The following is a 16,507-nucleotide window of genomic DNA, read 5'->3' as shown; positions in this document are numbered from 1 at the left end:
AATATACCATTTAAGTAAACTCATAGCATTTATTTTATTCTAAAAAGTCTCCAAGGACAGCAGAAGTCAAGATTTAGTTTTGATCATTAGGTGTCATTAGAGTTGTCAACATAGCAACATCAATAAGCAATCCCCTGATCACACCTGGGCACAGCTAAGAGTGCCAATGAAATTGTTTACCTGTTGTCCTATTCACAACACACACACACAGTTAATGGTAGGCTTTTTATACCATTGCTTAGTATCTATTTTACAATTTGAGAAGAAAATTGAGAAAATAAATGTTCAATAATATCCTTGCTTGCTCCAAGCTTTTACTGTCACGTCTTTGGAAGAGCAACCACTATTGCTAATATAAGTTTTTAATTCATTTATGCTTACAAAATTGCTTTCATAAAAGAAGGCCCAAAATATATCTGGTCACTTCCTTCCTACAGTTCCTACAATGTGGCAGGTAATATGTCTAATTTAAAGGTAGAGCAACTAATTAATTAAAGGAGAGAGTCTCTCATGATGTACTTAGTCTTCGGCTTCCACCCAGGGGTTTTCTTACTCATTTATTCCCCAATTACAAGCTCCATACCACCTCTGTGGGTGAGGGACATGCGTCAGTTGAGTCCCAGCATGCCTCTGTTCTATCAGGCAAAATAAACCTTTTGACTCAAGCTAGAACAGCTGACTGGTGCTCTGGGAGACCTCGAATACCTACACCTTAACGTCAAGTCAAATTATAAGGAAACAATTCTATTTTCATTAACAAAACCATGCTGGGCCGGCGCCGCGGCTCACTAGGCTAATCCTCCACCTTGTGGCACCAGCACACCAGGTTCTAGTCCTGGTCGGGGTGCCAGATTCTGTCCCGGTTGCCCCTCTTCCAGGCCAGCTCTCTGCTGTGGCCCGGGAGTGCAGTGGAGGATGGCCCAAGTGCTTGGGCCCTGCACCCCATGGGAGACCAGGAAAAGCACCTGGCTCCTGGTTTCCGATCAGCGCGGTGCGCCGGCTGCAGTGGCCATTGGAGGGTGAACCAACGGCAAAGGAAGACCTTTCTCTCTGTCTCTCTCTCTCAACTGTCCACTTTGCCTGTTTAAAAAAAAAAAAAAAAAACACCATGCTGGTTCATTGTAGAAAAGTGAAAGCCACCAGGAATTCTACTTGTAAAGATTAATCATTCTTGTAAAGCATTTGTTGAGCAAATACTTTGTGTCAGCCATTGTTTAAGGGACTGCAGACAAAGTAAGGATCAGATATGGTCTCTCTCCTCCGGGAAGTTTCTTTAGCTGGGAAGTTTCTCTCCAATGGGACATGAATGGAATCTCTTTTAGGACCTGCCTGGGCATATATGTATATGTATATGTATATGTACATATATATGCCTGGGCATATACATTTCTCCATGAATACATTTATTTTTAAATAGTTGCTTCCACATCATTTTGTAACCAGATTCTTTTCATCTTGCAGTATCATGTGAACATTCTTCTCCATCAATAAAGATGTATGCACAGAAAATCCACATAAATACCCCCTCAAACATCAGTGCCCCTCCCTTTATCTTCCACGCATAAGATCATTTACATTCTTTAATGTACAAGGTCTTGTGAGGTAAACAGATACAAGCACATCTTTCCAGATTATGTTCACAATGTTTAATTTGTATCTGAGCAAGTTGTCTCCTTACATTTAGGGAGGCCATTGAATTTGATGTTATCATCTGTTGACTTCAGATTTACGATCTTAGCTCTTATTTCAAGTATTTTTGCCCACCTCTGTTTTCCTTAAATGGCCACAGAACTCAAAATAGCAAACCCTTAGTATCTATTTCAATAACAGCATCTTGCCTTTTCTCCCTCTCTCTACAAGGGGGCTTCACAAAGTTTGTGGAAATATGGAATGGAAAGATATCTTTATCGTTTTGCGTACAAGGTTGAAATCCAAGCATACGTCAGAGCACCTCAGTGCAAACCTGATAACCAAAGGGGATGCTCGTTCATGATGCAGACACAGCAGAAGGTCATCGTTTTCATAAAGCCAGACGGTTCACTACATTTGCTGAATTTCTTCTCAGAACACATGTCCATTCTGGGCAAATGAGCAACGCATTTTACGTTGTATGCCATAGTTCAAATTAGGAAAACCACCCTACAGTTTTGTCTTCTTTTCTTCTCTCCAGTATCCTCTCTCCTGCTCCACGCCTCATTGTTCCGGCTCACTCACCCTCCCGGAACCCCAGGACACCATTGAGCATCAGAGCCTTGGACGCCTTCCCTCTCTCTGCCTGGTGACGTGTCCTCTCATTGGATCGTGAATGGCTGAAACCCACCTTCCTTGAGCCCAGATCATCTGTACCCCTGCACAGAGCCCAGATGAGTCTGCCTCTCCTTCCAGGAGGTCATGTGTGAGCCTCCACAGCCTCCAGACTGGGACACACAGCACTATCCCAAACTAAAGCCCAGCAACCCTTAGTCTCCTGTATAATGGCTGCTCCATGACTGCATTTTGACTTTCAATGAAAAAAACAAAAACCAAAAATCATTTACGGGAACATGCTGAAGACAGACTCTGGCATGAAACTGAAAGCTATCCCCTAATCACAATGCTTTGTCTAAAGGAAACCAACTTTTAACAGCACAAACACACAAGTATACATGCATGCACATATGCACATACATACACACGTGACCAAGTTTAGGGGCACCGAAGTGCCCATTCTAAAACACCGATCTTATTGGTTGCCTTCTTCCCTGCAAGGTAGAAACAGACGCCTTCCACTAAACTCATCTACTTGGGGGCTTGTTATGTGCCAGGCTGTTTTAAGCAAGTAATACATTACCTCCCTCAAGCCTTGTAAGAATCATTTCACAGACGAGGGAACTGAGACAAGTGAGCCAGCCTGTGAACCCACACAGTGTGGCTTACAGAACTATCGAGCGGAAAATCAAACATACTATGCAATTTCCTCTTGTTAGAGGAAAAACACATTTCGATGTATTTTAATAATCCAACCTGGTGATGATAAAGTCTCTGAGCATCAGTTATTGGTTGGGAAAATAGTACAGCATTTCTCATCTCCTAAAATTGAATCCACTTCTATTTCATAATTTATTTTGCAGTTTTTATAGTTTTTCGCTACATATTATAAAAGTATATATTTTTTTTCCAGGAAATCCTCAAACATTTCATGAAATCCTTGTCTAAATGGTCCTTCCACTTTTCCAGAGCTATTATCCATTCACTTAACCCTTTTCCCTAGGGTGAATCTTAGAAATACCATGCTTTCATTTTTCTATAAATTAAAAAAATGAGAAAAACACATCAACTAACTCCTATATGATAATCCTACATCATTTACTAAAGAAATGGATTTCTTCATTTCTTACAATGACAGATTTCTTAATTTCATAGACTTCATTTTAGTCCCATAAATTCTCCACCGAATATATTAAGAATGGGAAAATTAGAGAGTAGATTCCATTTATGATATGTGGCCAAAAGAATATGTTTTTCCAACAGAGATTGTACTAGGGCAACAAGAAGGCATGTGTATGTATATATATATATATATATATATATGTATTATCGAGAGAGAGAGAGAGATTGGATACAGATTTTTTTCAGAGCAGTCCATCTGTCACACTCAAACTCCAAAGCCCAGGCCACAGTCAGTATCATCATTTTGTTATGCTACTGTTCTCCTCTCTTCCAACAAGGAAGGAGAGACCAAATGAATGTTACCACTCAGAAGGTGCTAAGGTGTGGCTATCTGTTCACTGCAAACAACTACAGAACCTGAACCTTGCTGGTGAGAACGTGTCGGGCTGCCATGAGACACCGTCAGCTCCTTTCCAAGGAATGGAAATACCCTCAGAATGGAGGAGCACACACGCGGAAGATCACAGGAATGAGGGCAGACTGACTTCCAGCGGGAACGTTTATTAATGCTCTGGAAGCTGCCTGTATCTTTACGCGTTTGATCATCTCCCAGGTTGAGTGACGTCCATAAACTCTGCATAGCAGAACAGAGGCAAGCACAGGCAGCAAGTATTTTTTTTTACTTGAAAGATGACAACAAACATTTCATGCAAGCTTACTCCTCCATGTCATGAACTATTCCCAGCACTTAACACCACTCTGAAACAGTTTTTGATATTAGCTACACTATAGGCTAAAGCCCGTGGCAGACATTCCCAGATCCACGTGAGTTGGGATCGAGTTTAGAATCCAAGTCTGAGGTTTGTTCTGTTGGGAGAATGGAGACAAGAAGGGGTGGGAGTGCAGAGAGAACTGGCAGAGAATTTTATTCTTAGTTTTTAGCCCTATGAACGTTCATATCTTCCAAATGTTTTGCAATGACCATGTGCTTCACTTACTGTGGGGAGCAACTCGGACTAGACTGTTACTGGAATTAAGACTTATTCTATGCATCTGCTCTCCCACAATATGGCGCTGAGAAGGGAGAAACAGCTTCTACGCAGCTGCCTCCAGTTCAACCAATAAACAGCAGGACCTACTCCTGATTGGAGGAGAGCAGCGTACTCGGCGTGTGGGTAGCAGAGTTGGGATTGGTGGAAGAGGACTATAAAGGAGGAGAGAGACAACATGCACCAGGAACATCTAAGAGGAACATCTATCTGAAGGAACACCTGTGCAGCCCCCGAGAGAGCCGGCCGGCGGTGTGCCGCTCCCCCGCGGAAGTGGGGAAAGTGGCAGGGGGAACCGCCCTTCCACGGAGGTGGAAGGATCGGTAGCCAACCCGGGAAGGACCAGCAGCAAACCCGGGGAGGGCCAAGCAGACGAAAGAACAATGCAGGGTTTAGTGTCGTTCTTCCACGAAGACGGGGAGCGACATAATGGTGCCGTGACTCGGACATGAAGCCTAGGCAGGGTTTTGTGTCATTCCTCCACGAAGAGGGGGAGCAACAACTTACCATTTGTCTTTGGAACTGAAAATATTAACAATTTAAGATTAAACGGCTCACACCTGACATCTACTGAGGGTTTACCCTGAGTGAGGCTAAGAGCTCTGCCTCATTATTATCCCCACTTCTCCCCATGCCCCAGGAGGCAGTGTCTCTGTTTTCCTATTTTGCGGATGAAACTGAGGTCTGGATAAAGCAGGTGCCTTCGAAGGGCTCACATCACAGGTCTGTGGCAAGCCACGAGGGAGCCTGGTCTCTCTGATTTTTTGCCCCCGTGATAATCTGCTGTCCGCATCTTTCAATCTGATCATTCTAAGGCAAAACGAGACCTTCTTCCTTTCCAGAAAGAGACAGAGACGGCAGTCTCTGAATTCCTGCCTCTCCACATCTAAGGGATGAAACTCAATTAGAGCGCACCTGCCTGAAGCCTGCGATGCCAGTTCTTCCGGGTTCTCCAGGGAGCCTGGCCGCAGTCTCAGGGGGATTCCTGCTTATGAACTTTAATGGGCCGGCTGCATCTTCCCCTCTAATCTGGCCTCTGCGTGGAGGAAAGGCCGTTCAGTTGTTTTCTCTCTTAAAGGCAGCCTGGAGTCCTACGTCTCCCTTGGCAACATAGCAGAGAACATCATGTTAGCAGCAGAACTAAGACATCATCGAAATTTTGACCCCTGAGGGTCAGAAGTCTGTCTCCACAACTAACAGCCGCCTCCTTTTCCTCTGCAGTCATAGCATTATGGGGCCGATTCTGTCTGATGGAAGTAAACGCCCTGAGTGGGCTGATTGTTTTTCCTCCTCTCTCTCTTTCGAATGTCACTTTTCTTTTGGGACACGTGCACGACTCTGTCCTGGCCCACACAGAGCCAAGATGGAGCCTTGCAAAAACAAAACCCTGTGGGCAGGGCCCTGTCCCAGCAGGACCGCAGTGGCCACACAAGAGGGGTGACCACAGAGAGGAAGTCGAACATTTCAAAGGACCAGCTCCATAAACGGGCTCTTTTCTCTCTTCCCTTTGTCAACACCCTGATTACAAACAGAAAATGATTTCCCACTTTTTATACAGAGCCTGTTTTCTAAAACCCAAAGAAAAGCAGCATGTCACTCTTTGCTGGATCTTTCTTTCAAGACCCCCAAACAGTGTTGTTACTTCGCCAAGGATTCTGTTCTGTCTCATTTTGTATTGTGGAAAATGGAGTTTTCTTGGACCTTTAAAAATCCTTTGTAAAGGAGCACAGGATTGGGGCTGGCATTGTGGCATAGCAGGTAAAGCCGCCGCCTGCAGTGCCAGCATCCCATATGGGCACCAGTTCTAGTCCCAGCTGCTCCACTTCCAATCCAGCTCTCTGCTATGGCCTGGGAAAGCAGTAGAAGATGGCCCAAGGCCTTGGGCCCCTGCACCCATGTGGGAGACCCGGAAGAAGCTCCTAGCTCCTGGCTTCGGATCAGTACAGATCTGTCCATGGCAGCCAACTGGGGAGTGAACCAGAGGATGGAAGACCTCTCTTTCTCTCTCTCTCTCTTCTCTGCCTCTCCTTCTCTCTCTGTGAAACTCTGACTCTCAAATAAAAAAATAAATAAATCTTAAGGGGAAAAAAAGGAGCACAGGATGGACTCCAGTTTTCCAGTAACCTCTGGTCACCCACCTTCTGTGCCCAAGCTAAAGTGGCCCAACACTAGGACAGCAAATGAGGTTGTGTTTGTATTTTTGTGACCTAAATCTTGGTACTATTTGAGTTTTATTTCATAGGGGTAAGAACATTTAACATGAGAGCTACACTCTTAAACAGATTTTTAGGTGCACAATGCAATGTTGTCAACTAGAGGCACACTGGACACCTCAATAGAATTTGTCTTGCATAATGTGAACTTTATACCCACTGATTTGTGTCTCCCTTGGCCCCTGGAAATGACTATTCTACTCTCTGCTTCTATGCATTTGACCATTTAGATATGTATTGACTATAAATCGAGGTAATCAGGTTGTGCATATAGGTTAAGCAGCCTCTCTCAGACTCTATTTAGAAAAGTCAATCTGCTTAACAAGCCCTTGTCACTCTCTCCAAGTTCACAAAAGACACACACTTATATATTTTTGAATTATTCTAGCTACAACAGAGGTGTAGGAAATTTTCTAAGAATGCCAGGGTTAAATGTCACCACAGGTCGATGGTGTGATCTTGTAAGAAATTAAATTTCCTCTCTCAGAGCAGTCTCTACAATTTTTGCCCATCCTCCGTGAGTATGGAGACTTCAAAGTTTTCCTCGCACAGCAGTCCAGTGACGGGTGTTTTATTTGATGAGTTGCTACTGTCAACATGATGGAAAGTTGGAAAAAGAGGTATCTATTTTATTGTGGTCGCTCAATGTTGTAATATGAATCTGCGAAGGTGAGACAAAGAAAGTGGATAGTTCAGATCAGTGGTTTCTAAAGCCTGCTATGTAATTAAATGTTACGGAACACCAAAGATAGATATTTTTTGCGATTGCTTAATTCTGTAATGTGATTCTACAAAATTTTGACAAAGAAGATGTATGGTTTATTTATTTATAGTAAAATCTGTATTTATTTTCATTGTGTTTGAAAGGCAAACAGAGATTTTCTATTCAGTAGTTCACGCCCCAAATGCCCACAACAGCCAGGGCTGGGCCAGACTGAAGCCAGGAGCCCAGAACTCAGTCTGCGTCTCCACACAGTTGGCAGGGACCCAAGGACTTGAGCCATTACCTGGCACCTGCTTAGCTGGAAGCAGGATCAGTCGCAGAGCTGGGACTCGAACTGCCAAGGGATCCACGGATCCCAGGCAGCTTCTTCACCACTACGCTGGACAGCTCCCTCTAATTATTTTTTGAACTGCTGTTCTGATATTTACTTACTTTTTGCCTCAACTTTTTCTTTGTTGATTTGGTAGTCTTTGCCTAGTACATGCATCTTCACCTTTTTATTTTCCACCTTTGACTCATATTCAGTATCACCAGAGAATAAGCTTGTGACTTTTTTAGGACTACACATTTTCAAGATATTATTTTACTGTTTCCTGATAATTCTGGAGAGGATGTTTGAAATCAGTTTATATTTTCCCTTCATGGATAGGTAAGTTTTTAAAAACACTTGGTCTGATGCCGATGAAATACTTTTTATTATTCTTAAAATGCAAAATGTTCACCAGACGTTAGCTCTGCTTTATTAATTTTTCCTGGTACATATAACCTAATCTGTATATCTGGGTTTTTTTAATCTAAAAGTAAATGTGACCTCTCCTTTCATCTGAAACATGGCTGTGTTCCACGTGCTCTGATCTCTCTGTTAGGGAGAGCATTTATTTGTGTGTCTGTTGGCTGTCTTCCACTCATATCACCCTCTTCCCAAACAAAGTCCTGTTTCATCTTTTTCCTTTGCATAATTAATTCTTGCTCCTCAACAGTACTATACGAAGCCTTTGGCCTTTCATACTTCCAGTTTTTCTCCAATCCCTGCCTTGATCTTGGCTTCTGCACAAGGTTAATCCCTCCCCTGGTGCAGCTGTGACTGCTCTGGGATCTGCTGCAGAAAATGCTTTTGAACCCAGCACCCGTGCTAGCCACAGCCCAGCCCAACTTCAGCCTTCACTCCTTGCTGGTAGGGGTTCGTCGGGAGCGCTCCCGTGCCACTCACACAGGAAGGAAACTGTGAACTCAAACTTAGTTTTACCCATCGGTGCAATTCCAGGTCCACGGAATCCACCAGAAGTGCAATGGATTTTACAGCCTGGGAACTAAATGTGCTCTTCCATTAGCTGTGGGTGTACAGATTTCTCACTACATGAATTGCTTTGATCCTTTATTTGAAGTCTAAGTAGGAAAGCAAAAAGCAAAATAAAACTCCTGAACGAACCAGCCATCTTCCCTAAAAGATCTGGCATTTACTTCCTTTTTGCCCCCCTACGCTTTCAACTTCTAAAGTATTCCTACTTTGGTTTTGCTCTAAAAAGGTGCTTTTTATCATCTGTTTTTCAGATGCAATTGTGAAAGGTCAAATCTTTATATAGCGCAAAGGTCATAAGCCCACGTTATTATTTTATCTTCTTTTATTCCTGTAAAGGGGAAAAGTGTTCCAGAAATACTAAAAAAAAGGGGGGGGGGGGAGCGTGTGGGGGCAAATTTACTTCTAAAGGATTTTAAGCATATTATTCAAAATTATAATCTGAATTCTTTAGAAAGCCCATTTGAAGACTGATATATAGGGACATATATGTATAAACATATAATCTATACATAAGCATTTAGATACTTCCTTTTCAGAAATATTATTTCAATTTAGCATTTAAAAAGCATCAAATGGAAACACATAATCACTATAACAATTTATTAGGACACGGTTTAGGATGGTAAAAAATTGGAAGGAGAGCAGAAAATGTTCAATGATAGAAGCAGGGATATATATGTGAGGCTATATTCTCTGTGAATAGTGTTATAACCATCTGTAAAGTTTAAGTAAGAAAACTATACAGATATTAAAAGTGCTTATGATAAATTTAAATGGAAAAAACCAGTATAAAAATTATACAACACCTTGACAACAACTAAATAAAATCAAGTTCTTAAAAAGACTACAGAATAATGTGGCCATTTGTTTTAGGTGGTCAGAAATACGTGTGAGTAGTCTCTTCTCTAAAACTCTATGATCCTTATTTTAAAATTCAAAAGTAAATTAAAAACTGAAGTTGTTTCATGGAACGTGCTTTGTAGGTGTACACGCCTCTCGGGCAGGTCCTTTGAGACGTAAGAATCACGGGATTGCAGCCTCTAACTCAGAGATGTCAGCAGCACTTCGGGAGGCAGTTCAGCGTCGTTAACGCCAAAACCACAGTTTCCAACCCAGAATCAGAAGATGAGACATCTCACTGTGCATCCATCTACCTGCTCACCTATTTGTCTTTTCTAACAGATTTTTAGGGCCCAGGTCAACTTCTTTTTCTCTCTGAACTCCCAGCTCAGTGCTTGGGTTATACTAAGGTTTTGGTACAGACACGATTTTTTTCCTTCACAGACTTGAAATCCATTTGCAACTCTTTTCCCCTGGGATAAATTTATACACTCATCAAAATTCCAAAATCATCCTGGTGTCGCTGATTATGCTATAAAACAAATGTGCACATGGGTGCACAGGTACCCAAGCATACGTAAACACTCACATTCAGAAAAGAGAAAGAAGCAACTAAAACACAAGAAATGCTATACCCAGAGCAGAAGAAAATGCTACTTAAAATTGCATTTCAGGGGGCCACTGTGGTGGCATAGCGGGTAAAGCTGCTTCTGGCATCCCATATGGATACCAGTTCATGTCCCGGCTGCTCACTTCCCATCCAGCTCCCTGCTAACGGCCCAGGTGCTGGGGTCCCTGCTACTCACTTGGGAGACCTGGAAGAAACTCCTGGCTCCTGGCTTCTGTCTGGCCCACCTGCGGCTGTTGTGGCCATTTGGGGAGTGAACCAGTGGATGAAAAGTCTGTCTCTCTCTTTCTCTCTCTGTAACTCTGTCTTTCAAATAAGTAAATATATCTTTTTTAAAAATGTCATTTCGGTGAACTACAAACAAATGATACTTTTTGAAGAGGTTTTTCTTCTTTCTTTTGAAAATACATTTTTTGCTCTTTTAATAATCTCATAACAAAGGCTAAAACTTTACTGCCACCATCCCTCTTCCACTTCTGTAGTTTCTTTCTTTCTCTCTCTCTCTCTCTCTTTTTTTAGGCCTATTTATTTGAAAGAGTTACATAGAGAGAGAGGAGAGGTAGAGAGAGAGAGGTCTTCCATCTGCTGGTTCACTCCCCAATTGGCCGCAACAGCTGGAGCTGTGCTGATCCGAGGCCAGGAGCCAGGAGCTTCTTCCGGGTCTCCCATGTGGGTGCAGGGGTTCAGGGACTTGGGCCATCTTCCACTGCTTTCCCAGGCCACAGGAGAGAGCTGGATCGGATGTGGAGCAGCCGGGTCTCGAACCGGCACCCATATGGGATGCCGGCGCTTCAGGCCAGGGCGTTAACCCACTGCGCCACAGCGCCGGCCCCTCACTTCTGTAGAGTTTCTAGTGTGGTCCTCATCAGTTACAGGACAAGTATTCACCAAGCTGTCACTTCTTCTATGAGCACATAGGAGGGTCCAGTGGGCTTCTTCACTTGTTAGTCTCATTCCAGCACCCGATTTTCCCCCTCACACCATTTGGTTTTAGCAATAGCTGGGCTAAAATACACTATGGAAGAATGAAAACCCCAACATAAGAAAGCATAAACCCAGCATAATACAGAAGGCAAGCCAACCGCTGAGGAAGCGGCATTGTGACGCTGTTGTGCAGAGCTGAGCACAGGAGCTGAACGCTTGGAGGTGAATATTCAGTCTGCACCCTGGCCCTATGCACCTGCTTCTGGCATTAGGGGCGCAGTCCACGACCTCTGCTCCCACACGACATCAAATCACAGTTGCAGCCATGAAAACTTGAATCGTAAACGTGAGAACAGCCACCTGTTAATTTTTAATACCACCCACAGACACGGGCATCGTTAGCCCTCCGTTCACCCATTTTTTTTCATCACCAGGAAATTCGGGCCTGGCTGATGACCCCACACACCAAGGAGATGGAGACCTGCCTAGGCCTGAGCCCTAATGATACCGTCCCTTACCCACCGTGCCTCTAACTGGAAGGTTTGTGCGATGGGGTTTCAGGACCTCGGAGGCATCACAGCACCCTAAGGAGGGGTGTTGGAGTCAGCCCTAGAACCTCTTGGTCACTGTCCTTAGCTGCCTCGGGACTCCAGCCAGGCAGTCCAGGCTGGGCCCTCAGAGGTTCGGTGACAAAATGGTGTTGCTTTGTCCGGATACTGCTCCGGGCTTACTGTGCGGCCACCCTGATGACAGCTGTTCAACAGGGCCGACTGACAAAACCAGGGATATTCAGCAATCCCTGGGCGCACGAGGGTGGCACAGGGAAGAGCCAGGCCCCAGAACCCTAGGGCTCCTCTAGAACCCGCTGGAGTAGCACTGGTCCCCGCCCTGCACCTGCGTGTTCGCCCTGAGGTTACCCAGGCAGTGGCCCAGGCCCGAGGAGCCGCGGTTAGCCCAGCGCATCCTCCTCAACCCCAGGCACCTGCCCCTCATCCCCAGCCTCAACACCTGCTACAACGGGGGAGGCAGGCCCCAGGGCTGGCCGGCCCTTGGCTCCCCAGGCCGACCGAGGCGCATCCCACAGCAGGAGCCCCGGCAGCCGGGGCGCAGGAGCAGGGAGGGCGCACCGCGGCACCGGGGTCCCCCTTCCTCGCTCCGCCACAGGGCTGGCTGGGTGGGGACGCGCCTCTCCCCCACCCCCACCTCGCCGGGCCCGCGCCCCCTGCTCCCTCTCGCACTCCCAACGTTCCCGCCCCGCCTGGGCCCAGCCCCTGCGCATCCCGGGCCTCCCGCGCGGTGCACGGCCGCACCGCCGCTTCCCAGGCGCCGGCGGCAGTGACCAACCTGTAACCCCAGCGCTCAGAGCGGTCATGGTGCCCGCGGGCGGCGGCGGCTGCGGCGGGCGGGCGGGCGCGCGGGATCCGTGCCAGGCGCGGCGCCCACAGCGGGCGGGGACGCGGGCCCCTCACCTACGGCGGCTCCGTCGGCGCGCTCGGCCCGGCCGGGCCGCGTTCGGCGCGTCAGTCAATCCCGCCGGAGCGGGGCGGGGAGGGGCGGCGAGGTGTTGAGGGGTTCAGGGATTTTTTTAGTTGGCTTTGCTGCGCGGGCTGCGGTGATGCCCAGGGCTGCGCGGAGGGCAAGGCCAAGGAGGCTGCGCTGCAGCTGGCGGCGAGCGCACGGGTCGGAACCCGCGGGGCCTCTCTCCGGCGGCCACCGGCAAATCAGTGTCACAGCAACAGCTGGGCGCTGCGGGGCCGGCGCTCTCAGGCTCACCGGGCGCCCGGTGCACAGGGGCCGGGCGTGCGCGGGTGCGCGCGAGGCCACCGCGTGGAGGCCCCGGCCCGGTGTGCGCGCGTGGGTCCCGCCGGAGGCAGCACCCCAGGATGCGGGCCAGCGCCTGCCTTGCAAAGCCTTCTAAATGTGTCTGCGTTTTCCCTGAAAATTGAAAGGTGCTGTTCAGTGCATGAGGCTTATAACCCACTCCCCGATTGTCAGGCACCCCATGCCTCAGGGGGTCGGCGGGTTTAGGGAAATCTCGACTCCTAAACGCCAAGCTCAGATCTAGGGGACAGCCCTCCCCTCACACTCAGCCCCACTCTAAAAGGTTGGCCTCAGGCCTGGCATCTTGCCCCGTAGTCAGATATTAAAATCGATGAGGAGCTCCTGAGCAGAGATTCAAACATCCCGCAGAGACACACGAATTAGGGGAGAGAGAAAGCCGAATGAAGCTCCCCTGAAAGAGAACTCCTAGACAGTTGTCAGCGACTGTTGTACCCCAAGGGGTGGAAGTAAATTGTACACAATTTTTGAAATGTGTTTTCTGGTTACAAATGTTTCAGTTACCATCTAAAGACATCTATTCCCAATCCATTCATACTCACAATCCATATTAGCACTCTTCTGTTTAAAAGACGCTTTTTAAAATTTTTTTTGTCCTTATTTGAGAAGGGGAGCGAGAGAGAGAGAGCAAGAGAGAGAGCCACCCACAGAGAGCTCCCATCCTGTGATTCACGATCCATATGCCCACGCAGCCAGGGCTGGACCAGGGAAGAAGCCGGGGCCAAGGCTCAATCTAGGTCTCCCATGTGGGTGGCAGGAACTCAATTGCTTGACCCATTACAGCTGCCTTCCAAAGTCTGCATTAGCAGAGAGCTGGAGCCAAGACATGAAGCCAGGTGTTGAACCCTAGCAATCTGAAAGGGCCTGTGGTGCCCTAGCCTCTGTCATAACCACTAGGTTAAACTCCAGCTCCCAAAACAAAGTTTGTAAAGGAATTGGGATTTCATGACATCAAGAACTATGTGGGCTTTTTTTTCATTTCTCTGGATTTCAGAAAGGCTATCTAAGCAGCTAGATTTGAAACAAATGGTTAAATCAGTCCACAGCACACAAAATCGCAAATAATTTAAACAAGGTAAATGTACAACTAGTTTACAAAACTTTACCAATTGGTTTAATCATCTGAAGTCACTGTTCTCAGCGATTTGGTGTCAACACTAGTTTATTTCAGTTTGTATCTTCAGATGTGTGGCTATATATCCTTCTTTGGAATTCACTAAGCTAGAGTTATCAGAAAATCATACCAATGAAGTATTTAAGCAGGAGATGTTTACAAATGCTTTAAAAGGTGATGATTTTTAGTGAGCTCAGCATCACTCCCACCAAACAGGCACCTCAGATCCTGCTTTGTCAGCGGTGTAACCACCCCTGCTTAAGTATCTGCAGTTTATTCTTGGGAAGGGCAGGCATTTGGTCTAGCAATTAATAATAATATATCATATATATTGTTTTTATTTGAGAGAGAGGGAGGAGGAAGAGATGGAAACAGGCAGACAGAAAGATCCCAAATGCCTCCTCAGCCAGAGCTGTGCAGGCTGGAGGCTGAGACCAGGAACTCAAGCCAGGTCTCCCCCATGAGCAGCAGAGCCCCAGTTACTTCAGCCGTCACCACTCCACTCCAGGGTGCATTATTAATACTGGAGTCAGGAGCCCAAACTTGGACTTGAACGCAAACACTCCAGTAGGGATACTAGCGCCTAAGTAAACCTTTTAGAGAGTGGGACTGAGTGAGATAATGTCCTCTGGGCCTGAACAGTGCTTAACATGCAATATTTACCCTATTTTTAATATATTTTGTGAATTCCTGCTTGGAAGCCAAATACCCTATGTATAATATAGCCAGGCGTGGGGAATCCATGGGTTTCAAGGAAGCTCAGCACACACGTCCTGGAGTCTGTAAGAATCCACGATATGTGTCCCCTCCACCTCCAAATATAAAATCAACGTGACTAAAGCCAAGTCCAACATCACCAGGCATTGCTGCAGGTAGCACCAGGCGCTGGACTGAAGGAAGACACAGCGCAGTGGCTGGCGTTTCTTCTCAAGAGCCTGCATCTGTGTCCAGCTTAGGACGCATCTACACAAGCAGCAAGGGCACGCTCAGCTCACCCCTCGATGTGAAAAGTCCAGCTCCTCTCATTATAGGGCTGAGATCTCCACCTCCAACTGGACCTGGGACGCACACAATGTGTGTGACTTGGTGGGCATGTGTACCCATTGCTTTTGAATAGTCCCGTCCCATCCCAAATTGCCAGAAAGCGAGCTAGTTATGTATAACTTCCCTAGACACAAGCTCTGTGCACTTGCTCCTCCTGGCTTTCTGGGGAGCCTGTTTTTTATCATAAGACTTTCTCATTCCTGGCTTGTGCAACTCAATAAAGTTATTTCTGCTTACAGCTCAAGCCATTGTGCACTGGCGTACACACCACACAAGAACTCTTGGCTCTTTCACCCGGCTGCATATGAAGGTAGACCATCATCCTAAAAGGCAAATGCTTGTATTTGAAATACCATCTTACTTCCTCTACCTGTTCATCACGAACCTATTTTCTTAACAGTAGACATAGGGGTCATGAGCAAGAATATTTTCCAGGCCCCACAGACACCAGAACTTCACCCATTGCTGTAATCCAGTTAAAGGGAATTGCTGCCCTGTGGAGTCAACCAAACTCACAGGTGTGTTTTGTTCGGCTCGCACTGCATTTTTGACAAATCAAGATAAATTACCAACATCTGAAGACTGGGAGATTTTTAGTTTATCTTGAAAAGCAGGAAGATCTGGCCAGGCCAGGCTTGAATAGCCACGTGCCAGGGAGCAGGTGCAGACATCCTGTACCTTTTTAAGACAGGTAAATACTTCCCATCTGCCCCTACCCACCCAGCCTCTGGCCCCTAGCCTGCTTTAGTGGAAGCTGTCTGCAAATGGGAACCCGCGCAGTTAAGTCTGGGGGAAGGAGCATTGCCAAACAGAAGCAGTTGATCCAAGGAGCTTTACTCTATGGACGTTGAAGCCAGGGCACGGTAACCTATGGAAGAGGTTACCAACAACACGGTAACCTATGGAAGAGAGAACACCGTATCCGTGCAACTGGTGCTTTGAATGAAGTAACTATGAAATGTGAGTTAGATTGTAATGAATTAGAATGAATTAATGTAATTAATTACATTAGAATGTAATGAAAACAGGATGTTTATGTCTTACTAACTCATCTGCTCCTATCACTTATTTCTGCCTAACGTCAGAACTCACTTGACAGCATAGGGAGTGACTGAGAAGGCAATAGCCAGTCACGGGGTTTGGGGCCTCGGGTGCCACATGCTCCATGGAAATGCAGACACCAGATTCTACTTTGAAGAATCTGTGCAACAAGATCTTGTTAGATGTGATTGATGGGGAGGTTATGTACAGGGAACTACTCTGGGTTTCATATTTTTTGAGAGTTTTTTTTTTTTTTTTTTTGACAGGCAGAGTAGACAGAGATACAGAGAGAAAGGTCTTACTTTTCCATTGGTTCACCCTCCAACGGCCACTGCAGCCGGTGCACTGCGCTGATCCGAAGCCAGGAGCCAGGTGCCTCTCCTGGTCTCCCATGCAGGTGCAGGGCCCAAGGACCTGGGCCA

General features: G+C 46.4%; 1 protein-coding gene across 1 annotated transcript in view; it reads right to left on the bottom strand.

The window, feature by feature from the left end:
- The window catches only part of NALCN (sodium leak channel, non-selective), a 375,525-nt gene extending 362,705 nt beyond the window's left edge, over window positions 1-12,820 (bottom strand). Inside the window, exon 1 of the mRNA XM_051849987.2 lies at window positions 12,392-12,820. The gene's annotated coding sequence lies outside the window, so the exon portion shown is untranslated. The remainder of the gene's footprint in view (window positions 1-12,391) is intronic.
- Between the last annotated feature and the right edge of the window lie 3,687 nt (window positions 12,821-16,507).

Source organism: Oryctolagus cuniculus, chromosome 9 (assembly GCF_964237555.1).
Source record: "Oryctolagus cuniculus chromosome 9, mOryCun1.1, whole genome shotgun sequence".
NCBI classification, from domain to species: Eukaryota; Metazoa; Chordata; class Mammalia; order Lagomorpha; family Leporidae; genus Oryctolagus; species Oryctolagus cuniculus.
This window is presented reverse-complemented; position numbering and strand designations above follow the sequence as displayed.